The 27813-nt window shown below is 39.1% G+C and overlaps 1 long non-coding RNA gene and 1 pseudogene across 1 annotated transcript; one reads left to right on the forward strand and one right to left on the reverse strand.

Annotated features, from left to right (window-relative positions):
• The first annotated feature begins 1280 nt into the window (after positions 1–1280).
• Positions 1281–27813, forward strand: LOC135969330 (uncharacterized). Its single transcript, XR_010584512.1, has 2 exons — positions 1281–1658; positions 27553–27813. It is a non-coding gene; the product is annotated as an uncharacterized lncRNA (long non-coding RNA).
• Positions 10642–11695, reverse strand: LOC102134826 (HCLS1-associated protein X-1 pseudogene; annotated as a pseudogene).

Here is a 27813-nt window from a genome sequence, read left to right on the forward strand (position 1 = left end):
TATTTTGGAAAGCTAAATGTATTATGATTTCCCAGCATATGCCCCACAGTGGCTGCCTTAAGTGCCATTATTCTCTCCTAGCCTCTAATCCCATCATAATGTCTTCACCATGCACATCTGATCATCCTTCCTCTCTGCATAATTAACCTTTATCTCTTTTAGGATTATATTTAACACATACAAACAAATATACATACATATATATAATTTTTTTTGAGGGGGGAACCAGTGCTCTGTGGCATGTGGTTTTCTTTTTTTTATTATTATTATACTTAAGTTCTGGGATACATGTGCAGAACATGCAGATTTGTTACATAGGTATACATGTGCCATGGTGGTTTGCTGCAACCATCAACCCGTCATCTGTATTAGGTATTTCTCCTAATGTTATCCCTCCCCTTGCCCCCATCCCCTGACAGGCCCTAGTGTGTGATGTTCTCCTCCCTGTGACCATGTGTTCTAATTGTTCAACTTCCACTTATGAGTGAGAACATGTGGTGTTTGGTTTTCTGTTCCTGTGTTAGTTTGTTGAGAATGATGGTTTCCAGCTTCGACCATGCCCCTGCAAAGGACATGAACTCATTCTTTTTTATGGCTGCATAGTATTCTATGGTGTATATGTGCCACATTTTCTTTATCCAGTCTATCATTGTATATAATTTTTATATTTGGTATAAAGAAAAGTGTGATGAACATGCCTATACCCACCCTGAAGCTTAAGGATCCAAGATTACAAACATCACTGAAGTTTCCTGTGTGCCACCCCTACCCTCATTATGCCCCCTTCATCCCCATGAGGGCAAACACTATTCTGATTTTATCTTTTCTTCTTTTTCATTGCTTTCTGTTATACTTTTATCACATATGTGTCAATACTTAAATAATACATTGTCAGTGCTTTTGAGCATTATATGAATGGTGTCATACTGCCTGTTTTTCCCCCTGCAAGTTGCTTTTTTCACTCAACATTATGTTTGTGCAATTCATCCATGTTGATGCATTTTTGCAGTTCATTCATTCTCATATAAATAGTATTTCATAGAACGAATGAAACATAATTTATTCATTCTTCTTTTGATGTCCATCTGGATTGCTTCCCACTTTTTGCTACTAATGAACATTCTTAAGCTTGTCTCTTCATGTACATGTGCAAAAGATTATTTAGGTATATACCTGGGAGAGAAACTGCTGACATTTAGGGTCTGTTTAACTTCAGCTTTTCAAGACAATGTGAAACTTTTTTAAAAATTTATGTTAATTAATACTTTAACAGCAGTGAACAAAATTCTCTTTGCTCTACATCCTGACTAGATCTTAGTATCATCAGACTTCAAAATTTTTGCCAATCCAGTGGTATAAAACTATAACCCATTGCTTCTAATTTGTGTTTCCCTTATTACTAATGAGGGTGGGCATCTTTCCAGGTTTATTGGCCATTCATGTTTATTATTCTGTGAAATGCCTGTTAATGTGTTTTGTCTGTTTTCCTCATGACTTGTTAGAAGTGACCCACTTTATCTTAGTAACATTTTTTGCCTTGAAGTTGACTTTATCTAATATCAGTAAACGATTTCAGCTTTCTTTGAGGTGGTATCAGCATAGTAAAGTTTATCACTTTCTGTTACCTTCAACCTTTATCCTGTTATCCTGTGTTTTAGGTGAGTCTCTAATAACTAGCAGATAAACGGATTTTTAAAAATTCAGATAAACAATCTTGTCTTTTAACTGGAACATTTAGTTCACTTATACTTAATGTAATTAATGGCATATTTAAATCTACTGTTCTTATATTTTCAATTAGTCTTGGCTGTTCTGTTTAATTTTCCTTTCATTAATTGTGGCCTTCTAGAGTGATCACATGTGTTTTTATTCCATCCCCCTTCCTGTACTGGTTTAGAAGTCATATATGCTTTATTTATTATTTCAATTATAAACATATATACTTTACTTCTATTATTTTCAGTTATATTATGCACACTTATTAAAGACTAATGGCAAGGAATAACTTTACCCTTCTCCTGGGAAGTACAAAGAGCTTAAGACAGTTTTACTCTAACATCCTTCCAACTTATATTACTATTAAATAATTTTATTTCTGTTTAAGCCCACCAGATGTCATTACTATGGTTTTAAAAAATTGATACATAATACTTGTACATATTTATGGGGTACATGTGATATTTTGATACATGCATACAACGTGTAATTATTAAGTCAGGGTAATTGGGATTACTATGGTTTTACACAATCAGTGTTCATTATATTTGCCTACACATTTACTACTACTTTTTAAAAATACTTCTTGCATGTCAGACCTTCTATCTGTGATTACTGTCCTTCTGTTTGAAGTATATCTTTTAAAATTTCCTTCAGTGAAGCTCTGTTGGTGACAAATTTTTTGTTTATTTTTAAATGTCTTTATTTCCCCTTTGTTCTTATAATACACTTTTTTCTGAGTATAGGATTTTTTTTTTTTTTTTTTAGCACATTGAAATTTTTATTCTACTCTCCTCTGGCTTCCATAGTTGGTATTTCTCTGGCTTACTTAAAGGTTTTCTTGTTGTCCTATGATGTCTCTGGGTATAGATTTCTCTTTGCTTTTGTTGTTTTTCCTATTTAGGAATTGTTGTGTTTTTGGAATCTGTGAATTAGAATTTCTTAGTTCTGGAAAATTATCAAACATTATTTCTTCAAATATTGCCTCTATTCTTTCCAGTTTTCCCTTCTGGGAGTCTGATTAGACTTATGCTAAACCTTCACATACTGTAATCCATATCTTTTAGCTTCTCTTTCATGTTTTTATCTGTGCTCCAATCTAGGTAATTCCCTTAGATACACACTTTAGTTTACCATTTCTGGCTTCAGCTATATGTATTCAATTTGTTGGTTAAGCCATCCATTAGGATTTAATATCAGTGGTTATATTTAAGTTGTTTCTATTTTTAATTCTCAAATATTTATGTTCATTGTTGATCTCTTATTTTCTGCTCATTTTTGTTTCTTTTATTTCTTTGAAGATTCAGATTATTGTGCATTCTATCTTTTATCAGTAACAGTTAAAATTATTGGTTGGGTGCAGTGGCTCACGCTTGTAATCCCAGCACATGCAGAGGCCTAGGCTGGAGGATCACTTGAGCCCAGGAGTTCAAGACAGGCCCGTGCAACATGGCAAATCCCTGTCTCTACCAAAAAAAAAAAACAAAAAACAAACAAACAAACAAACAAACAAAAACCAAAAAAACACTGGCCAGGGGCGGGGGTGGTGGCATAGTCCCAGCTATGGGGAGGAGGGGACTGTTGCTGAGGCCAGAGGATCGCTTGAACCCAGGAGGTCCAAGCTGCAGTGAGCTGAGATCCTGTCACTGTACTCCAGCCTGGGTGATAGAGCGAGGCCCTGTCTCAAAACAACAACAACAAATACTTAAAATTCTTAAATGTTTAAATCTGTTCTTTCTTGTTTCTTCTGAGTCTTATTCATGGTAACTTGTTTCCTTATGTGTTTAGTGATTAAACACTTGTTTCCTGATGTGTGCTTCTATTTGGCTAAACAATCTGTGGGGCTCTTATAGGTCTGGGTTGAGGACGGTTTATTCACAGATAATTTTATGTGCTTTTGCTGGCCAAAAGGGATGCTAGTATACTGGAATAACTTCTAGGCTTGGTGTTTTTCAACCATGCTGGTTGAATAAATTTAAATCCCAGTTTCTTCTAAAGGAGATCTCTGGAAACAAATTTTTGGGTTTAGGGTATAGTCGAGATTCCTACTATTGTTATTAATTCATGTCCATCTGCAGCTGTGGTGAAGAAAAGTTTCCTTGCGGGCTTGTTCTGATGGCTGACAGATTTTGTTTCTGGCCTATTTTTCACTGACAATGTAGCACCTTCAAAAGAGCCAGATGTACCTGATTATCTCAGGTACAGCTTCTTTATTTGCCTAGGCCCAACGATTAGGATTTCATTTCCAACTTCCAAAACTCTACATTACTGGCATGTATATCTTCACACTGGGTTTCTTTACTTTTACATTGTTTACTACCCTATTCTGGTTTCAGCTTGTTCCTCCTTCTTTATCTACCTCCTACCCCCACTTCTGTGTTTCCTTCCCCCACTACCTTCGATTCTTACTTTCTTCTGAGCTCAGCATGCATTTTAAAATATATTGTTAAAAGTCATCCACAGCATTTAGAATTTTCGAAGTAGTAGGGCTATTTAGAATATCTTGTTCACAATGTTACCAAAACAGGAGTTTTCCTTCTCTTAATATCTAGTTTTCAAACTATAGTGTCTTTTTTTCTTGCAAATAACACCTTTTTGTGTGTCCTTGATCTTATCTCTGCCCAACTCCTCTCAAACCTGGTTCTATTATTTGTCCTGTTTGTCTGTTTCATCTTCAACATTTTTCCCTTCTGAATCCAAATACCTCTGGGTACCCTCCCTCCCAAGAAAATCTTCCCACAATCCTAGTAGCTCTCAACCTACTATTTTATCTTTCTGATGACTATAACTAATCAATCAAATATTATCTTTCTATGGCTCACACCTGTAATCCAAGCACTTACGGAGGCCAAGGTGGGTGGATCACTTGAGGTCAGGAGTTCGAGATGAGCGTGGCTGACATGGTGAAACCCCGTCTCTACTAAAAATATAAAAATTAGCCAGGTGTGGTGGCGCATGCCTGTAATCCCAGCTACTCTGGAGGCTGAGACAGGAGAATTGCTTGAACGCAGGAGACGGAGGTTGCAGTGAGCCGAGATCATGCCACTGCACTCCAGCCTCTGTGACAGAGCAAGACTCCTTCTCAAAAAACAAAACAAAGCAACAAAATAATATTATCTAATAATCTCTGTAGCTGGCAGCATTCTTTGACACCAACCCTCTTTCTTCTCTGAAACTTGAAACCCTTGGACTCCTCTCTCACTTCATATGCAGGCAGTTGCCCAATCCTATATGATAGGGCTTGCTCTGGAACATATTTCATAGTCATTTTTTTCCTGTCCCAGGACACAGCCCCAGTTAATTATTGCAACCCTCTCTAACCAGTCTCTCCAGCTCAATCCTCACCAAAGCTGCATCTTCTTTTCAGTAATGCTCTGCCTGGGTTTTCCATTAAAATCACCTGAGGTGCTTTAAAAACTGTTAATACCCAAATCTCATCCCCAAGATTTCTGATTTGATGAATATGGTAGGCAGCTTTGCACATCAGCCTATTTTTTTTTTAAGCTCCCAGGTGATTCTAATATGCAGTCAAACTTGTGATCTGTTTTTCTAACCCAGTGGTTCTCACACTTCAGAGTGCATCTGAAACCTCTGGAGGGTTTATTCAAAGTGAGTGCTGGGTACCACCCCCAGAATTTCTAATTCAGTAAGTCTGCAGCAGGCCTGAATGTCTCACAAACACTCAGGTGAAAATGATGATGCTGGACCAGGGACCACAGCTCTAATTCTATAGCCATAACTAAACAACAGGTCTCATAATATCACTCTTCTGCTCTAAATCCTTTAAGGGTTCCCTATTAACTATCAAAATAAGTACAAGTCACTCTTTATATGGCCTTCAAAGCCCTTTACCATCTCTTCCTAGATTCCTAATTCCTGCTATATTTTCTGTTACTTTCTCTATGTACCAATCAAATGAGACTACTGGCTCTTTTCAAAATACAACCAATATTATCTCTTGCCTTCATATATTTGCTCATATTGTTTTGTTTGTTATTGAAAAATAAACTTTATTGTGTATATTTGAGGTATATGGCATGATGTTTTATATATATAGTATAATGGTTAACATAGGAGAACAAATTATCATATCTGTCATCCCATTCTTTCCTCTCTGGCAAGAGCAGCTATAATCTACTCAGGAAAAATCCCAAATACAATACATTATTATTAACTGTAATCCTCATATTGTGCATTCGATCTTTCAACTTGTTCATCCTACATGTTTTTTTTTTTTTTTTTTTTTTTTTTTTTTTTTTTTTTTTGAGACAGAGTCTTGCTCTGTCACCCAGGCTGGGGTGCAGTGGCCGGATCTCAGCTCACTGCAAGCTCCACCTCCCGGGTTTACGCCATTCTCCTGCCTCAGCCTCCTGAGTAGCTGGGACTACAGGCGCCCGCCACCTCGCCCGGCTAGTTTTTTGTATTTTTTAGTAGAGATGGGGTTTCACCGTGTTAGCCAGGATGGTCTCGATCTCCTGACCTCGTGATCCACCCGTCTCGGCCTCCCAAAGTGCTGGGATTACAGGCTTGAGCCACCGCGCCCGGCCATCCTACATGTTTTTTATTTTGTACCCTTTAACTGACATCTCCCCATTTCTTCCCCCCACCCTGCCACGACCCTCTAGAAAGACTTTTATTCTGTCTCTGTATATTTGACATTTTATTTAAAAAAAGATTCCACATATAAGAGATATCATGCAATATGATTTTTCTTTCTGCGTCTGGCTTATTTCATTTAGCATAATGTACTCCAGATTCAGCCATGTTGTGGCAAATGGCAGGATCTCTTCCTTTTTTAAGGCCAAATAATATTTCATTACACACACACACATACACACACACAGTTCCTTTACCCATTCATCCATTGATGGACGTCTAAATTGTTTCCATTATCTTGCCTATTGTGAATAATGTTGCAATGAACATGGGAGTGCAGATATATTAAGTGGTGATTTCCTCTCCTTTGAGTATATGCCCAGAAGAGGGATTGCTGGTGATTGATACTGGTAATTGATTATGGTAATTACCATAATCGTATGGTAATTCTGTTTTTAATTTCTTCAGGAACCTCTATAATATTTTTATAATGGCTGAACCAATCTACATTCCCACCACCAGGGTACAAGGGTTTCTTTTACTCCACACCCTCAGCAACCCTTGTTATCTCTTATCTTTTTGATAATAGCTATACTAACAGGTGGGGAGTGGTATCTCATAGTGATTTTGGTTTGCATTTTCCTGATAATTAGTGATGTTAAGTACTATTTACTCATATTGTTATCCTGGCTGGTGCTCATGTGTTCCCCTGTCAAAATTCTATCTATCCTTCAAGGTTTATCTCATATACCTCCCTCAATGATATTTCCTTTTTCTCAGTCCCCAACTGCCAATACATACTCACACTCAATCACTCACTCACTTATTAACTCACTCACTCATTTATTCAGCTTCACAATTTTCTCATCTGCCAACAGGGTCTCCCCAAAATCTACTATCACAGGCTGCCCAAAACGATATGCCTCATATATGTGAAAGCCTTCATGCTTAACCACTTCCACAATTTATCCAACTAAATTTTAAATGTCTTGAATAGAAGGAATGTATTGTATTATTACTACCTTATGTCCTTGCTATTCAAAGTGTGATCCAAGGCCAAACAGCATTGATATCACCTGGGTGCTCAATAATGATATAAAAATCTCAGGTCCCACCTGAGAACTTTTGAATTAGAATCTACATTTAAAGGATGTGCAGGTGATTTGTATGAACATTAAATCTTGAGAAGCAGTCTGTAGTACGTAGAACAATGCTTGGCAAATAGTAAGTATACTTATGTGCCACAGAATGACATTTTGGACAATAATGGACAATATATATGACAGTGGCCCCATAAAATTATAATACGGTATTTTACTGTATCTTTTCTATGTTTGAATATGATTAAATAGTTATTATACTGTTACAGTTGCCTACAGTATTCAGGACGGTACCTGCTATACAGCTTTGTAGCCTGGGAAGAATAGGCTATACCATATAACCTAGGTGTATCGTAGGCTACACCATCTAGGTTTGCATAAATGCACTCTAGGATGTTTGCACAATAGTGAAATCACTTAAAGATACATTTTTCAGAACGTGGCCCATCAAGTGATACATGATCATACGTGACGAATATATGTTGACCTGAATCATTTAGAATAGGAAATACAGCAGAATAGATCTATGTTTTTTTCTGACCTTCCTCAGGGATACAGCTCATCAAATTGCATCCTGTATCATTTTGCAGGAAACAATAGGATTCACTGAGTCAAGATTGAATCAAAAAACAAGAGTAGGTACACAGAGATGATATCAGAAGGTAGGAACACTTCTGTGGAAGAATTTGTAACCTAACTCAGCAGACTAGACAGACTCACTGAGAAGATAATCTCAGTTTGGAGTGACTAGATAACAACCTTGTTGCAGAACATTTCTGCTGAAATGCAAAGTCCCCAGCACCTGTGGGGCAGCAGCATAGTGAGGACTGCTCAGTTCCCAATAATTTCTCTCTCTCCTTATGGAGTTTTGGGTTCCTTTACTCTTGAAAATTTTTGACTTTTTAGTTTAAATCCTAGGAGGGAAAGATTGGTCAGGAGGAGTATTGCCTAGTGCTGTTAGTCACTTCAATGTAAGCGACCATCTTGAATTAGTGCACAGGTCAGTGAATCATGATTATCTGGCAGACATTTTACTATCCCATACTTGATGGTATATTTTGTGTATATAGTCCATTCCCACTTTCACTGACAGGAATTAAATGATCATTTATCAATCATAATTTAAAAAATATATCACACTTCATTCTGCAGAGGCTTCAAGGCCATTTACAACATTTATACATACGTGAATCAGATATGGGGGAAATGTAAGTCAAAATTTTAAAATATTAGGATTATACAAAGAACAATACTTGTGTCTAGACAAAAAAAGATCAACAGAATTGTCATAGTTGAATTTCAAATTTGCTTCTGAGTTCCCTGGAAGCTAAAGTGAAAAAGGGAGGCATCAGTTCTACTAGTTGTTTTTGCAAATTCAAATAATGAAAAGTGCGTTTTAAAGGGAAAAATAAATAACTACAAAACTTATCTGTTAACCTACTTTTACTATACTGTTATTATGCTATGGAAAAAAAGTGAACACAAACTTCTTATGTCTATGGTCTTAAACAACTATAAAACTGAATATATATATATGTATGTGTGTGTATATATGTGTGTGTGTGTGTGTGTGTGTGTGTGTGTATATTCTCAAGCCTTTTCAGCTGGAGGCTGAATATATGTGTGTGTATATATATACACACGCACACACACATATATAGCAAAACTACAAAACCAATGACATCCAAAATAATTACATAAATTTAATGGACAGATGATGATGTGCTGAAACTAAATTTTGAACGTTGGGCCAAGTAGAGAAAAGATGTATTATCATCCTTTATTTTCTGCTTGTTTGTGGACTTGATCTTTTGGTTTTCTGCATGATGGACCATCATTTGGGTAATCATTGTTATCATGGTCGTTATTTTTCTTCTTTAACAAGGAATTCCTTTTTTAACCAACCAGCCATTTTGTGTTAGGCAAGGAAATTTAACAGTGCATTCAAACATCTACAAATGATTTACCAAAAATGGAACTTAAATTAAAGTTATTCATTGCATATTTTTTACAACACTTACAGTGAATGAATTTAGAGAGTGGATGGAGTACGTATTCTCCAAATATGCTACACTATGGCATAATCTCCAAATATGCTACACTATGGCATAATGCTGAAAAGCCAGGGTTTGAAGTTTCAGAAGCAGGGTTGAATCCTGCCTCTAATATATATGAGCAGTGTAGCTTTGGGGAAATTACTTAACTTTTCTGGTCCTCTGTTTCATCATCCGTAAAATGGAGGTAATGATAATACCCTATTATTAAGACTGTTGAAAATAATGAATGAGATAATGCATGTAACATGCCTGTATCAGTCAAGATTTAACCAGAGACCAGAACCAGCAGGAGATATATACTAAGAGAGTCACTGCAAGGAATTGGTTTGCATAACTGTGGGAGTTGGCTAGACAATTCTGAATGACTAGGGCAGGCTGTTAGGAAGGGCCTGGAACCCTTGGGCATAGGCTGAAGCTGTGGCCCATAGGCAGCAGAATTTCTTCTTCAGGAAAGCCTCAGCTCTGCTCCTAAGGCCTTTCACCTAATTGAATCAGGTCCACCTATATTATCTAAGATAATCTCCTTTACTTAAAGTTAACTGATTATGGACTTCAGTCACATCTGCAATACATCTTCATGGAATGCATGCGTTCGTGCTTGACTGATAATTGGGGACTGTAACCTAGCCAAGTCAACACACAAAACTATCACAGTGCCCAACATGGAGAATGACTTATAGTGACTATTCAGTAGATGGTAGACAGCGAGACTGTTGGAATGGTACATGACCATGGGTAAGACATATAAGTGTCATGAGAAGTAGCCTGGGGTAAAACATGAGATTCGGAGTTGGAGAGACCCGAATTCAAATCCTATTATAGCAATTTACTAGCTGCATACATTTGGGCAAATGACATTTCCTCTCAATGCCCTTGTTTCCTCATCTGTAAATAAATGTGAGATAGTACTCCTGACAGCTACCCTGTGAGGTAAGTGTTACATGAGATTAGATAAATGCCTGGAATGTATAATAATTCAACAATGGTAGAAATTCCACTTTCCCATTTGTTTTCTTCTTAACCTCTCTGGTCATCTGCCTTCTCATCTATAGCATGAGAAAAAATATAATACCTACTAATAGTTTTGTAAGGATTGAATGAAATAATGCATTAGATCTTTAAATGTATAGTAAGTACTCAATAAATGTTAGCCATAAATATTCATATTATTATTGTCTTTTTTTTAGCATAAATAAAGATTTTATTGGTCAGTTTGGGTGAGTGACAAACTGACATGCCCCCAATTCACTATTCCACATATCCAAGCCCCTGAGCGGGCGAGAGGAGAAGCTAAGCTTATTGATGGTGGGCAATGGGTGAGAGGTGGAAAGGACTTGAAGGCCTCTGGGGGTTAACAAGGCTACCAGGACCGGAACCAACGTCCTAGGAATAAGTCCAGGATGGAGAAGGCATCATCCAGGGCTTGGAGGTCTTGGTGATTCTGGATCATCCCTAGGACTGCTGTCTGCTTCGTACTGGGTTACTGTGGTCTCTGTCTGGCCCTCACTGTCCACCACAGTCCAGCGCTCCTCCACTATCCCATCTGGCTTAGTGATCTTGGTCACAGAGATGCTCTTGAAATAGGATCTGGGCTGGGGCTGTAGAACCGGGCCAAGACCCTCCTGGGAAACCTGGGAATCAAGATCATTGTCCTCTCTGGTTCTAGGATGGGGGTCCACAGGCCATACATCATCAAACCTATGAAATGGTCTCTGGGAGGCCCAGTCTGGTGCTGTTTTGAGGGATTCACTTCTTGCATCACTCTCCAAGACCCCCTCAAAGGTCCTGGGCTGGTGACTATCTAAATACTTAAGAATCGAGTCTCGAAGTGTCTGTCCCTCCTGCAGTCTGTCACCAGGTGTCTCTGACTCAGGACCTGGAAGTTCAGGAGGATGGGAAGGCAAGGTCCAGGCCTCCGTATTGCTGAAGATGCTATTGAAATCTCCTACTAGGGAATCAAAGCCGAAGTTATCGTGGAAACGTATCCCTCCTCCTGGGCTGAACTGAAGCCAAAACCAAATTCCTTGAGGTGGAAGGGCGGGGGGAGGGGTGCTGAGGACTATGGAACCTTGGGTTCCCAGGGCCCCATGAGCCCCCTTCTTCCTCTTCTTCCTCATCATCATCTTCATCTTGAGTCATCCCTCCAAAAAAGGGATCTCTGTGACTCCGAGATCCAGGAAAGCCGAAAAAGCCCCGGAAGAGATCAAAGAGGCTCATTCCCGTATTAGGACTCGAATCTTTGAACCCCTCAAGTGGTTCATTCGCAGAAGGGGGAAACCTGCGCAGCCCTGTGGGAAATTGAGCAAGGCGTCAGCCCATATTACTGTTCTCTAACCGTCACTTCTTGCAGTTGGGCTTCCAATAAGCACAGAATAGCAGATAGCTTGAGATTGTCCACTCAGAGGAAGCCTGGAACCAAGGATTTCTATGTTGCTAGTTGAGGGCAGACTCATATGCTTTAGGGATCTAATGAAAAGCTTGTTTTCTTATGTGAAATTGGGGGCCTGCCTTCAAAATTGTAGATATTTTACCTCCTTGTATAGTATATACAAGCAGAGACAAATTTTTCCCTTAGGAAGTAGTTAGGAAGTTTCCCTTAGGAAGTACTTCAAGTGAGTAAGTTTTTAGGATCAAGTCATGGAAGCTGTATCTCATGAGGCTCTTCCCAAACTAGAGCACAATTTCCTATTAAAATGAAACCAATATTTTGCAGATTAACCATGCACACCAAACCTGAAACCTCCTCTCCCCTATCCCTTATTTAAAACCTATTCCCAACTCTTGTAGACTCCACCTACAATATATTCTGAATCCAACAATTTCTCAGCCCTGCTGCTACCACTGTAAGCCAAATCCCCATTGCCTCTGACCTAGCTGCTCTCTGCCCTCCACTGTAGCCTCATTCTAACCCATTATTTACAAATCAGCCAGAGGATCCTCTAGAAATGTAAGCCTGATCATGTTATTCCCCCCTTCCTGCTCAACAGCCTCTGCAGATTCCTTACTGCACTTAGGATAAGGGCTAATGTCCTTTATGACACACAAGACCCTTCATGGGCTGGTCTCCACCAACCTATAGTGAACATTGTTGGTTTGGAGCAGCTCAGTATTCATTCTTTCTTCCTAACTACATTCCACTTTTCTTTTAGGAAATAACTTCTTTCCCACTGGATATAGTCTGGGGATGCCATCAGACAGGCACTCTGTCCTCACTTAGGTGGGGGCAAGCTCATATTGAAAACAAGACCGTTAGTATGCTCCAGGAACTGGAGCAGAGGGACAAAGAGGCAGAAATTGGTTAATGTTGATTCATCCAAGTGGGTAGCACCTAGACATGACCATTTGTATGCTAATACACTTCCTGGACTTCCTACTCCCTAGCCCTTCAAAGTTTTCTAAATCCTGTTCATTTGAAAGCTTTTCCATCAATCCTTTAAGCTCCCAGTATCCTTCCCCAAACTGTTTCTCCTCTGTCATTTGTGTCATTTTTCTGCTTTCTCACTCTGATCCACTTATATTGCTTGTATTAGTCTGTTCTCATGCTACTATGAAGAATACCGAGACTGGGTAATTTATAAAGAAAAGAGGTTTAATTGACTCACAGTTCTGCATGGCTGAGGAGGCCTCAGGAAACTTACAATCATGGCAGAAGGGGAAAAGGTACATCTTCCATGGCGGCCGGCAAGAGAAAGCATGTGTGAATGCAGGAAAAACTACCATCTATAAAACTGTCAGATCTTGTGAGAATTCATTCACTATCGTGAGAACAGCACAGGGGAAGCTGTCCCCATAATCCAATCACTTCCCTCCCTCCATATGTGGGGATTACAATTCAAGATGAGATCTGGGTGGGGACACAGAGCCAAACCATATCAATATGCTATATTACCTTTGCTCAGAATCTTCTTTCCCCACCTACTTTAGTCAAGTACTCAGTCTCAAGATCTCAGCTCAAAGTTATTTCCTTATGATGCCTTCCCTAATTTCCCTCATTAGTTCAAATCCTTCTATTGGAGGTCTTGTGGAACTCTGCTTTTCCTCTAAGTAGCTCTTAATGCAGCTGTTATTTTACTGAGTTGTGTGAAACTTTGCTTCTCTTGCTCCTAGAATGCTAACTCCAAGAAGGCAGACATTGTATTCATTTTGTTTACTGATGCACCCTTGGTAGTGGCGCAGTGCCTGCCATATACAAGGCTCCCAGTAAATATTTATTAAATAGATGAAAGCAAAATTTGTGTGGAAACTTAAGCCAAAATATGATACTTCTAAAACAATTCATGCTTGTTGGCAGTATAGCCATAGGAACACAGAGTCAGGCTTTTCTATAGCCAGGGGTACCTTAGTGGAAAAAGTTAAGACATACTGAAATAGTTGTGACTCACCTCAACAAGACAAATGCTTGGAGATCATGCCTGCAGAAGTCATATTTCTTCATTCATTCATTTACTCATTCCTTTATTTATCTACTCATCCATGTGGTCAACAAAAGTGTATTTAGAACTCAATTACTGGGGCTCCAAAGATGAATAATGAGATCAGATAAGCTTTGAGTATTAAATATATGTTTTTGTTATAAATATAACCAGTTAATATAGAGAAAATATAAGTTAACTAGTTATTTGATGTAGAAATGGATATGCAAATAACTGATATTTTTTCCTAAGATAATTGCCCTCATACAGTCATCAAAATAATGTTTATTGGGTTACTGTTTTCATTTTCACTTTTAAGATGACCTTCATAATTATTTTCCCAATGTCATGGCTCCTTATCTCTGTATTAGCAGAGATATTTCCAGCTTTCCTTGCCTGATATCCCCAAGTGTCTCCAATTAGATTGTGTCACATTGTGATGGTTTTTACCACTTTCATACTACATAACTAATTTTCATTGGCTGTGTTTCTTAAAAAATACACACACACTACATATTTTAAGAGAGGAGATAAGTAGGGCATCAAGTAAAATAACAACAAGAGAAAGTTCTGTACTCCAAAAAGATTGGAAATTACTCATGTTATCTTTTAAGAATCAGCTTTCATCTATGCTTTTTCTAGTCTCTCTCTCTCTTTCTCTCTCTCTCCCCCTCCATCCCTTCTTCCCTCCCTCCCACCTTCTCCGTCTCTCCTAGGGTTTTAAAAAAAATTCCAGCCCAACTCTGTCCATACACAATGAACATGTCACTCTAAATTCAATAATATTTCAGTTTTAAAAAAAGCATAAGTGATCGCTTCTTTGTTGTTAATCACTTGCCTTACTTAATTCATTCATTATACTCAGAGGCTCTGAGATTAAGTCTCCAGGCTGGAGAGCTTCATATGAATCCTTTCTTTTTTATCTATTCCAACTTAGATTAAGTCTAGGTCCTGTTTAATGAGGTGCCACTGCTGGGTTTTCACGCAGAAAGAATTCCTCATCCTCGGTGGTATGTATATACCAAATAAATTATCTTTTATTTCTTGAATCTCCAACTATTGCTTCTTGTATGAAAGACTATGATTATGAGCTCCCTGGGATCTGGGCAGCTGGGTTTCTTTGATATGGATTTTTTTCCTTTTCATCAAAGCCTTATCTTGGTTTTTTTTTTTTATTATATTTACGGTGTGTGAGATTATGAAGAGTTTTCTAGACAGCACCAAGTGCCATGCCATAATGAACTGAGTCAAGTTATTGGGTTAGGACTCCCCATGCTCCAGTCAATTTATATTCCTTGGTATAATCTGTTTATAAATGAGCAAAACTACTTTATGTTTCTGCCACAAATTTTATTGTGTGTGTGTGTTCACATGTGTGTTTTGGTGGGAGGAATTGCTAGTTTTTATTTTTCATGCATGGTTGTGCACACAAATTCAGTAATTTAATTTCCCCTTAAATACTGCCTTTTCCCAAACATCCAGTTTCCAGATTAAAAAATGCATATGTAGGAGTGTTTGCAGTGTGCACTACATTCCTTGAAGACTAGTCTCACAAGGCTGTCTCATCACAACTAAGAGTTGTCATCCTGGCACTGCTGAAGTGTTCACTGCTGCTGCTGAGATAATGGTACTACTTCCCCATGGGCCTGCTTGGATAGACTGGGACTCAGCAGCCCCATAGTAAGGTTAGGAAATAGTCACGGAGGCAAAGAAGACAAAAAAAAAACTAGAACAAAAGGGTGGGTGGTGGAGGTAGAAGGGAGGAGAAGAAGTTCCCATGGAAGGCAATAAGACATCAGTACTGCCAGCACATTACCCCCAGTGGCACCATTCCCATCCCACTGTAGACAATCTGGATCCACAAGTCTGCTTTTTGGGACAAATTAATGTGTTTTGGTAAGAACCCACTAGTAATGAGGCCAGTGTCTTGGGTGATGTTATCATACGGTCCACTTGGCTTTGTATAGAGGAAAAATAGTTTCCACACCCTCTTACTGCTGCTAATTACCAACAAAGAAAACCAAGACAGAGAGTAAATGGCAGAGTACAGATTTCTACCAATAACCACAAATCAAATGCTGCAGCAGGTTATATATAATTACAGCCTATCCTTACAAAATCAATTATAAAAGAACAGGTGGATTTTACCAAGCTTAATATTCTGCTAATTTAGAGCTCTGTAGCAACAGCATGCCAGAGCAGTGAGTCTTAAACTTTTTCATACCGTGCAGCAACAAGAATGCCTGTCCAAACTCCTTGAGTAACCACATGAGTCTGTTCATGATTAGAAGTTACAGATCCGGGGGCTCCAGCTGTCCCAGATCTCACCCAACCAATATGAGAATTGAAGGAATGAATATAGGGCCACCACTGTATCCCACTAGTTAGATGATCTCTTTTCTAGAAATTTTCAGCAAAATGGGATTCTACCACTTCATTTTAAAATCAACTTTGATGGAATTACTGTAATGAGCACATTTATCGATTTAAACTCTTGGATATGTATGCACATGTGTGTGTGTGTGTGTGTGTGTGTGTATGTATTTCTGTGAAAGCATTTCTATTTTTTTGTTGTTAAATAATTTCTCTTTCAACTTTATACGTCCAAGACTGAGTCATAAGGCTTATTGCCCCAAGGGAGGAGAAGACAAAACCTGCCCCAAACAAAGAGGTTATTGATCAGCTGTAAGTCTTAAAAATTGACTATTTTGAGATCATAGAAAGACCATTGTCTTGAAAAACCAACTCTGTTGACAGATAAAATTATTTGCTAATTTTTTTCTAGTTCTTATTTAACATATGACAGACTGGGCATAGCTGCCTAGATCATGGAGGTTTACTATATTCTTAAAATAGAGAAAACACAGGAAGTGAGAAAAAAAAGTTGAAACAGTTTTTTCTGTTCCTAGTTAGTAAGGGAAAAAAGAGAGAAGAGGGAAGGAGAAGGAAGAGTTCACATACTTGGATGTTTCTTGTCCCTACTCTTGACATACTTTGGATTGGCCTTGGGACTCTTGCAAAGGCCCGCACAGGGCCGCATCCAGCATGCTTCAAAAGTAATAATAATACGGGATGATCTAAGTAAGGAAGCTGGCCTTGTGTGCTGAAGGCAGTGATCAAGGATCCCCATGGACTGGATAAACTGGAAGATTCAACATATCCTGGTGAGGGAGTGAGGAGGGGCTGAAAATGCCTGTAGTTGGAACAAAATTGTCTCTATGAATGAGGACTTCCAATCTGAAGAAAAGTGATTAAGACTATGGACCCTAGTGCTGAGTGTCAGCTTGTTGCCTTGACAGGTCAGATGGAACTCATTGTACCTTAAATGCCACTACTCCAGGGGGTAGAATACAGCATGGAAGTCTTCCCTTAGCCATGGTTTCACTTTCTATGGTTTAACTTATCCACAATCTACCACAGTCTAAAAATATTACAATATTTTGAGAGACAGAAACCACATTCATGTAACTTTTATTATGGTATATTATTGTAATTGCTCTACTTTATTATTAGTTATTGTTGTTAATCTCTTAGTGGGCCTAATTTATAAATGAAATGTTATCATAGGTATATATGCATAAAATGTATTATATATTGGATTTTGTACTACCGGCAGTTTCAGGCATCAACTGGGGGTCATGGAACATATCCCCAGCAGATAAACAGGAACTATCATAGCTGTTCTGTTACAGACACCAGCTAGGATCTAGGAAACATCGTGTGGACTCAGAGACACTATCTCCTCTGCCACCTTAGAGCAGAAAGATTCTAAGGTGGCCTTCTATGATCCCCAGCTGCTGGTGGTCACAACCTTGTGTCATCTCTTCTAGTTGATTATGGGCCATACCTGTGACTTGCTTCCAACCAATAGAATGTGCCAAAGGGGATGGGGTGGTTACTCCAATGATTACATTATGTCATATGTTAAATATGAAGGGATTTCACTCCTGTGATGATGCTATATTATACAACACTCTGTCTTGCTGGCAAACTGTCTCAAGAGTCTCTTATTTTCTGTTGCTGGCTTTGAAGAAACAAGCTGTCATAAACTCTACTGCCACAGAAAATTGAATTATGTCAACAACCTGAGTGACCTTAAGTGGATCTTTCCCCAGTGGAACCTACAGATTAGAACCCAGTCTTACTCAGTACCCTCAATTACAGCCTTGTGAGACCCTGAGCAGAAGGCCCAGTTAAGCTGTGCCCAGATCTCTGATCCACAGAAACTGTGATACATATGTGTTGTTTTAAGCCACGAAGATTGTGATCATTTGTTATGCAGCATACAAAACAAATATACCTAAGGTCATATAAGCCTTGGCCCCCTTATATACCTGCAGACCACCTTTTGAATTTTTATTTATTTTTATTTTTTATTTATTTTATTTTATTTATGTATTTATTTATTTATTATTATTTTTGTGTGAGACAGAGTCTCGCCCTGTCACCCAGGCTGGAGTGCAGTGGCTGGATCTCTGCTCATTGCAAGCTCCGCCTCCTGGGTTCACTCCATTCTCCTGCCTCAGCCTCCCCAGTAGCTGGGACTACAGGCACCTGCCACCAGGCCCAGCTAATTTTTTTTTTTTTTTTTTGTATTTTTGGTAGAGATGGGGTTTCACCACGTTAGCCAGGATGGTCTTCATCTCCTGACCTCGTGACCTGCCCACCTCGGCCTCCCAAAACGCTGGGATTACAGGCATGAGCCACCGCGCCCAGCCAATACCTGCAGACCACTGTGAAGAAGAGAAGGAGAGGAGGAAAAACTCTGAAGAAGAAAACATTTATCTAACAGAGACTGAATTGAAAAAAGACCATTAAAAGCAGAAGACATTGAATTGGACCGGGTTTACTGAACTGCAAGACATTTTTCCTAATATCCAAGAGTGTGGGCATTGCCAAGCTCATGTGGATATTTTGATAAACTATAGAGAAATAAGGTACTTTTTGTATGTCTGAGTCTAGTAAGAGTAGATTAGTGATACACACACACCTGCATACACAAACGCTTCAGACACACTATTGTGATTATCTTGAAATTTATGTTTAGAGTCATTTTTGGGAGTTTCAATTCTCCTTGGATCCAGAGCATTCATGTCTGTGATACCTCTTTACTTTAACCTGATGTTAAATTGAGATCAACTTGTGAACATCGAGGAGAACAAAATATATTAATGAGCCCAATAAAGATCCTGTTTCTTTTCTTTCTTTCTTTCTTTTTTTTTTTTTCTGATGTGGAATTTCCCCCTGTTACCCATGCTGGAGTGTAGCGGCATGCAATCTCGGCTCACTGCAACCTCCATCTCTGGGGTTCAAGCAATTCTCCTGCCTCAGCCTCCCAAGTAGCTGGGATTACAGGTATGCGACACTACACCTGGCTAATTTTTTTTTTTTTGTATTTAGTAGAGACGGGGTTTCACCATGTGGGTCAGGCTGGTCTTGAACTCCTGACCTCAAATGATGCACATCCTCGGCCTCCCTAAGTGCTGGGATTATAGGCGTGAGCCACCGCACCCAGCCCAATCCTGTTTCTTTGAACACAGTTTAATAAAATGAATAAAGCCTAGTATCTATGACTTCTGTTTGTGGGGTTTGACTGCTCAATATAATGAGCCCTCATTTGGAAAACTGTATCTTCATCTGTAAGAAACTTTAACATATGGAAGAAGCATTAAAATGGCACAGTTTATTAATTATACTTGGATGGAGTTCAGAATTGTTTATGGCAATGCATCTGGGAAACAGTAGCCACTGGCAGAGTTCAGGTATCCTTTGGCAGCCACATGACTTGTGTTGACAGTGTGAAAGGAAAGGTTTGCATTCTGACAGGGAAACTGGCATAGATCACAGCCAGCATCCACGATGTTGTTCACTTGAAGTTCCCTGAGTGGACTCGAATCTCTCCAAAAAGAGATGCACTAATGGAGATTGTTAGATTCAATCTAACAATCTTGCCTCTAACATTTTGTTACAGGCAAAATGATGGTTGGCACAGTATTTGTCTTTCCTACCCAGCTGTGCCAGAGCCAATCATTCCTAAGTAGCTGCTTCCTCATCACTTTATACTAGAGAAGTTCCGTTGTTGGGTACCAGATACTTTGCTTCCCTGATCCCTTATTCAGTGTAGGCGGGACTTGTTGAATTTCCATCCATTTGAGACCTGAGGAAAGATTCATCTCTACACTCCTCAAGTGAGGACCCAGGACTCCTGTGAGTCCTGGGCTAAGAAATGCCTCTGAGCAAGAATAGGCCAGAAGGAAATAAAAGGATATATTGTTTTCCTTCCAGAAATGGACATAAGGATGGGTGTAGAGTTAATCTGTCTTTAGGAGTGGGGTCTTGGCAGTGGTCACACAAGCAGCTGGCCACTCCAAGGGGTTGGCAAGCTACAGGTGCAAGTCCAGGGCTTTAAGTACAACAATGCCTTCAGCGCAAGGAGAGAGGAGAAATCAAACTACTGGTAGTGTTGTGAAGTTCTTCCTCTTCTAGTTCATTTTCAGCAAAATTAAATGATCAACTGCTCGTTTGATTTTTCTCACAAATGCATAAACCACTAACAAAGAAATCATGGAACACAATAGATATGCACTGAGTTCACTGAGTTATGCTTATTTCCTCAAAAAATTGTGCCTTTTGAAAGAGAAAATAATCATTCTTAGGACAGTATGGAATAACTTGCTTTAATAAATTTAAATCTATTTTTAAATATAAAGGTTTAAGTTGAGTAGAGTGGGCATGGAGATAGGGAAAAGGGAGAGAATTACTTATGTCTATGAGTTCGTGTTTTCTTGAAACAGACATGGTGGTTTGGCTACTGCCCCATCCATATATTATACTTCGTAGAGTTCAGGCAGTCTACTTTCTCAAGAGGAATAGCAAACAGTTTGCATTCCTCTACATCTGGGTACTATATTGGGGGCACTGAGCAGGAGGCCTGCTTCCCGCTGACTTCTTTAGAGAAAAGAACAGTAACATTTCAGCTCCATAGTGGGCTGTTATCAAAGATTTTGAACTTATAATCTTGTAATTGCTATTAATGTTGCATTAAAAGATTATTTAATGAAGGAGATCATGCCAGGAACAAGTATTATAATGACACCAAGCAGCCTGCCTTCCACATACCTGGAAAAATTCCCTACTGTAGTGGAAAGTGAAGATGAGCACTGCTTGCCAGTTCTAAATAATAGGCTTCACACTAGAATTACTAAGACCTGTTGCTTTTGTCATGCGCTCCCACACATGTGTGCAGATGCACACACACATACACCCCTCATAGACAGAAACACAAAATTGATGCCAGTGGCTCACGACAAGTCGAACAGAAGTTTCTAGCTTCAACTGCAGTATTTAATCCGAGATTAAATAACTGGGTAAGAACTTTATATAGAGAAATACTATGGAGTTGGCCTTCAAGTATGTTTTAGGTAGAAAAAGATTTCCTCTGCCACTCTCCCCGGTTTCTAGGTCCTCTTTTCTTTTGCAGCCAGATTTTCAGAGGCTTGCATCTGAATCTGGAGGAAAAGCCATGTTTGGACTGAGAAACTGGGTGGCAAAGCAGAATAATTACCTGATTGCAAACTAGTATAGGCATTTCTTTGGACAGAAATTAGGTTCTGCATGGGGCAATATGGCTTTTTAGGACACACATCTGATTGGTGTATTTTACAACCCTTGTTTTGGAAAACTACTTTAATCTTCACCTGTGTGGAGAAGCAAAGCTGAGACTGAGAAGCAAAATTTCTGTATAGCAAACCAGAGTTTTGTTTCTGTAAGCAAGTCCCCAAAACACCAAGAGCTTGTCTGTAGTTACCAAAGAAAAGGAACGATCCTTTATTGAATTTTTGTCATGCTCTAGGCTTTGAGATCAATGCCACATACATACCTGACTAGGGCAAGGTTTCCCAACCTCAGAATTATTGACATTTGGGACTGGAAAATTCTATTGTGAGGGGCTGTAGTGTGCCTTTTAGGATGTTTAGCATCATCCCTGGCCTTCACTCACTGGATGACAGTAGCACCACCCTCCCCCCAGTAATAACAACCAAAAACGTCTGTAGATATTGCTCAATGTCCCCTAGTGAGGAACATATTTGCCACCAGTTGAGATCCACTGCTTTAGTGTTATCCTCAAATCCTATGTATGAGGTGCTATCATTATTCCCATTTAACAGATGGGGGAACCTGAGTCACTAAGAGGTAGTGGCTCACCCAGGTTCATATGAGTAATGTGTGTCAGAGCTCCCAGCTTCTTCTATTCTGTGCTGTCTCCAGCCTATTAGGTGATGAGAACAGCAGAGTGGGTGATATGGTTTGGCTCTGTGTCACCACCCAAATCTCATCTTGTAGCTCCCATAATTTCCCACATATTGTGGGAGGGACCCAGTGACAGATAATTGAATTATGGTGGTGGGTCTTTCCCATGCTGTTCTTGTGATAGTGAAAGGGTCTCACGAGATCTGATAGTTTTTAAAACAGGAATTTCCCTGCACAAACTCTCTTCTCTTCTCTGCCACCAAGAGAGACATGCCTGTTGCCTTCTGCCATGATTGTGAGACTTCCCCAGCCATGTGGAACTGTAAGTCCAATTAAATCTTTCCTTTGTAAATTGTCCAGGCTCGGGTATATTTAACAGCAGCATGAAGACAGACTAATACAGTAAATTGGTACCAGTAGAGTGGGGTGTTGCTGAAAAGATACCTGAAAATGTGGAAGTGACTTTAGAACTGGGTAACGGGCAGAGGTTGGAACAGTTTGGAGGGCTCAGAAGAAAACAGGAAAATGTGGGAAAGTTTGGAATTCCCAAAAGACTTGTTGAATGGCTTTGACCAAAATACTGATAGGGATTATGGATGATAAAGTCCAGGTTGAGGTGGTCTCAGATGGAAATTAGGAACTTTTTGGGAACTGGAGCAAAGGTGACTCTTGTTACATTTTAGCAAAGAGACTGGTGGCATTTTGCACCTGTCCTGGAGTTTTGTGGAACTTTGAACTTGAGAAAGATGATTTAGGGTATCTGGCAGAAGAAATTTCTAAGCAGAAAAGCATTCAAGAGGTGACCTGGGTGCTGTTAAAGGCATTCAGTTTTATAAGGGAAGTGGAGCATAAAAGTTCAGAGAATTTGCAGCCTGACAATGCAATAGAAAAGAAAATCCATTTTCTGAGAAGAAATTCAAGCCAGCTACAGAAATTTGCATAAGTAACAAGGAGCCAAATGTTAATCCCCAAGACAACGGGGAAAATGTCTCCAGGGCATGTCAGAGACCTTTGCTGCAGACCCTCCCATCACAGGTCTGGAGGTTTAGGAAGAAAAAAACGGTTTCCTGGGCTGGGCCGGGTGTCCCTCTGCTGTATGCCCTGCATCCCAGCTGCTCCAGCTGTGACTAATAGGGGCTGAGGTACAGTTCGGGCTGTTGCTTCAGAGGGTGGAAGCCCTAAGCCTTGGCAGCTTCCACATGGTGTTGAGACTGCAGGTGCAACCTTTCTTTTGGAAATTGTCTAGTCTAGGTATATCTTTATCAGCAGTGTGAAAAAAGATTAATACAGTGGGCCTGACCATCAGTTTGGGGCCATCTAGGAAGTAGGTTATTTCACATGTTGACACTTGAGTTTCTGTCCAAGCTTTAAAGGAAGCAGCACTAGAATTATGGCTGGAAGCCTGAGGACCTACCCCAGAATCCTTTGCTTCACACTCAGCAGTGACCATTATCATCATTATAATCACAGTAATGGAAGAGGTTTCAGGTTTTGAAGATTTTCTCTTTTGTAAAGCTAGGCCTCATTATCTTTCTGGATGTCTGGGTTTCAACTACAGTCAAATAGAAAGAAAAGGAGTGAAGTACCAGGAAGATTGGGTTCCAATCTTGTGTAACGTTGGACAAATTCTTGCCCTTCTCTGTACCTCGTTTGGACTTGTGTGCAAGGAGAAGGTTAGACTTTATTATCTTAAAAGGCCATTTTAACTCCAACATCTTATAAGAGGGCTTAGCCAATATTAACCGTAACTTGTATTAGGTGCCCTTGGGACTCAGCATTGCTGTCTTAATGGCTATGAATTTGGTAAATGGCTTGAAGAAGGCTTATTGAAAGCATCTCAGAAATACCTTCCTCCTGCAGACTTAGGAAGACCGAGGCACAGACTATGTCTGAGGGAGAATAGAGAGAAAGGAAAATTCCTTGTCACTGCTTGTTTTTCTACATTTTAAAAACCACTGTCACCAACCTGGGGAAATGCCACTGATTTGGCATCATGAAAAGAGTATAAAGACTTTTGCTCACAGTGCTATGGCTTTTATTAGATTTCTGGGGAAAGAACAGCAAAGCATTCCTTATTATATATCTTCAGGTCAGAATTGTATTGCTTTTGGCCAAAGGCCATTGCAAGACTTATAGAGCAAAGGGTAGATTCAATGTAATTTTTAGAAGAAATTGTAAAGATCAGAACAGAACTAAGTTAGAATAAGTCTCTAAGTGTAAGAATTTTCAACATTATAGCATTTTTTCCTAAAAGGAATAATCATTCTTCGCTGTTTGAACTAGGGTCTACAATAGCTTATGCTTCAGTATTTGAATAATTCAATGCAAATAGACACTAGAAATATATGTCTTCAAAATGCCATAAGTAGTTAAAATTAGCCCCCAAACTTTTGAGCTATATTCAGAAACAGATGACTTTGTGCACAACCATAGACTTAGCCCATATATACGTTTTTTACCAAACTAGGAGATTCTGGCTGGTTCTGCCTTCAATCATGAAAGTCAGCATGCCTTGGAAATAGAGTGCTGTAAAGGACTGGTTCTCCACCTTGACTGCACATTTGAAACATCTGGGAGAGCTTTAGAAGTTACTGTTGCAAAGGTCCCACTACCCAGGATTCTTACTCAATTGACCTGGCATGTGGCTTGGGAATTTGGGGTTTTTAAAAGTCCTGCAGCCGAATGAGCTGGCGAAGTTAAGAACTACCCTGTAAAGGTTTTTCTGGAAGGTAAGTTTTTCCAAATGATTCCTTTTTACTATCCCACAACTATCTGGGAAATTATATGTGGGAATGATAATAGTTTGGAGCATGCAATAAGTATTCAGTCAGTATGTGTTCAATATGAATCTGAATCTGGAAGAAATATGCCTTTAACATAGCCAGGCCATCAAATGGAGTGTCTGATCAAATATAGTTTTCCATATTTTTTTTGTCTCCACTTCTCACCTGAACTCCAGGTTTATACATCCAGTTTTCCAATGGACATCCCTTACATGTCCCATGAGGACCTCACTTCCCATGCACCTAGGCCTGGACCCGTGCTTGTCTTTCACAAAACTTGTTTCTCTTCCTCGGTTCTTCATATTGGCAGTGAAAGACAACCATCTAACCAGACACCTAAATTATCTCCCTTCCCCTGTCTCTTCCCCACATCCGGGTATAGCCTTTTAAATTCTACATTTGAAATTTCTTTTTAATATGCCTCCTCCCTCCTTTTCTCCTTTTTTCTCCATCACCATCATCACTACTTTAATATAAGGACCTCTCATCCCTTATTGCCTTCCAGAGGCCCAGGACATTTCAATGCTGGCTGCTAAATAGAATCATCTGGGGGAACTTTGAAAACACCCTGATGTCTGAGATCACCTTCAGATACTGGTTTCAAATGTTCTGGGATGGGTCAGCATATAGACTATTAAAAAGTAAACTCCCTGCTTTATAATATGCGGCTGAAGGTAAGGATCTCTGTATCTTATAAACTTCTCTTAATAACTTCCTGCCTCCAAACATATGTTATCTGCTACCTGCTGACATAATCTTATGAAATTCCTGTTTAAACCCTTCAGTTGTTCCCTATAACCTCTACGGTAAAGCCTAGAGTCCTTTGCAAGGCACTGGTCGTCCTTGGAGATCTGATCCCAGCTGATTTTTATGCTCCATCCCTTACCATGTCCCTTTCGCATGTTACTCCATCAGCTCACATCCCTTGAGTTTGTTCACACTGCTCCCTCCCCTGAGTGCCTTTTCCTCCTTCTCTGCCCAGCAATAATTCATCTGGATCCTTGTCTTCTGGGATCCCCAAAGTACATTGTTTAATCTTTGTTCTGGCACTGATCACGTTGTAGACTAGTCAAAATTGCTTAAGTGTTTGTTTCTCTACCTCACTCTACTTCAAATGGATTTTTATCTCTTTGAGGACAGGGACCATGTCATATTCATCTTGTATCCCTACTGCGTGGGTCACTATGCATTGTAAACATTCAATAAAGTGATTAAACCAATAGGCCAGTGCCTACTTCAACCCTGTATATCAAAAGGAATAAAATTGACACAATACAAATTATTTATGAAATTTGTTCTTCCTATTATGAGGCTAAGCCCAACATAAATTTGATATCTAGTTCTCAGGGGGAAAAAATGACAGTTTCTTTAGGTCTTTTATTATGATCTCACAAATACAGATTCTGATGGGAGTCCAAAATGACCACATTAATGTTTGCAAGGTACTGGAGAGGTGAGAGTGAGGGGTAAATATAAGAGTGCTTTTAGAAAACCCTTTTGTAATGTTTCCAGGTTTGCACTCTGTTCATTATCCCAGTCCCATTCCTTTATTCAGATAGAATTTGGGTCACTGAATTACAGTATGGAAGAATTTTAGAGGAAGATCGATTAAGTGGCCCCTTTTGGTGCAAGAGAACTTCAGTCTGGCTCCTACGGCTTTAGTAACTTTGGCCTTTACTATCTTAGCATGTAGTTTCCAGGAAAGTGCTTAGTTAAAATAAATACCTAGCTATTTAAATACCCAGTATCAATCAATTGACTGACAATATGGAGCCCATCAAATTGCCATTTGTCCCTCTCCCAATCATCATTTTTTTATAATTAATATTTCATGATAATTCCTTAAGTGAATTATTCTATGCAGATATATAATTGGGCTCCTAGGTGAGTATTTTTGTATGTATTTAGATTATACCTCATTTCACAAAGGAATTAAGTCAACTTGTAAAAGGACAAAAAATTTCCTAAAAATTAAGAAAAAATTCCAGGGTTATAACGGTTATAAGTTTTAATACAATATTGGCAACCACAGGGATAGAGGTTTCTAGGGTCACTTGAGGGAGGAAAAATACTGCCCAAGATAGCTTTTGAAATTTTGATATTAGATTGTTATCTTGGATTTTATAGAACAAAAATAAGGCATGTATTTTATAAAATATTTACTATAAAAGAAAAAGTTTCATGACTGCCTATTCTGTACTTTATTGATTTTATGTTAAAAATTTAAACAAAGATTATCAGTAGTATTTATTACAAATATTTCTAGGACTCTGTTATCAAGTAACAAACTGGAACATTATCCAATAATACCTCGGCAGGACAGACCAGAGCCCAGGATTGCCTTACTTTTTAAAAATGACAGAGAATGGGAGGAGAACACAAGTATACAAGCAGAAAAGTCACTAGGGAGAGCCAACACAGTAAATAAACAGAATAATAATAGCAGGCCAAAAACTTAGTTTATTACTTGCACACAGCATCAATTTAGAATTTGTGCAGAGATAATGAAATACCCTATAATATGATTTCCAGATTAAGTGTGTCATTAAGATAAAGGTTGAATAGAAGCAGGACTAAGGTATGCCCTTGCTTCACTCATGGTCAAAGAACTGGCAATTCCTACCTTTATTTCATCTAGGGTGCCGGTGAGAACCTGTTGAAGCAGAACAAAGAGATGTCTATCAACGATGATGCAAAGCTATCTGTCCAGAGCCGATTGCTTGTGACAGAGCCAGAGGCGCAGCAAAATCTACAAATACAGCAGAGTAGTGTTTATTAGGGCTTCATATACTTTGTTGTACAAAATAATAAACAGGTTTTATTATGTGTAAAATATTCTTTGTGCATGAAAGCAAGTCATGCTAAAATAAACTTAATGCCTTAACCATCTATTTAAAAA

This window comes from Macaca fascicularis, chromosome X, assembly GCF_037993035.2.
Source record: "Macaca fascicularis isolate 582-1 chromosome X, T2T-MFA8v1.1".
In the NCBI taxonomy this organism is placed as follows: Eukaryota; Metazoa; Chordata; class Mammalia; order Primates; family Cercopithecidae; genus Macaca; species Macaca fascicularis.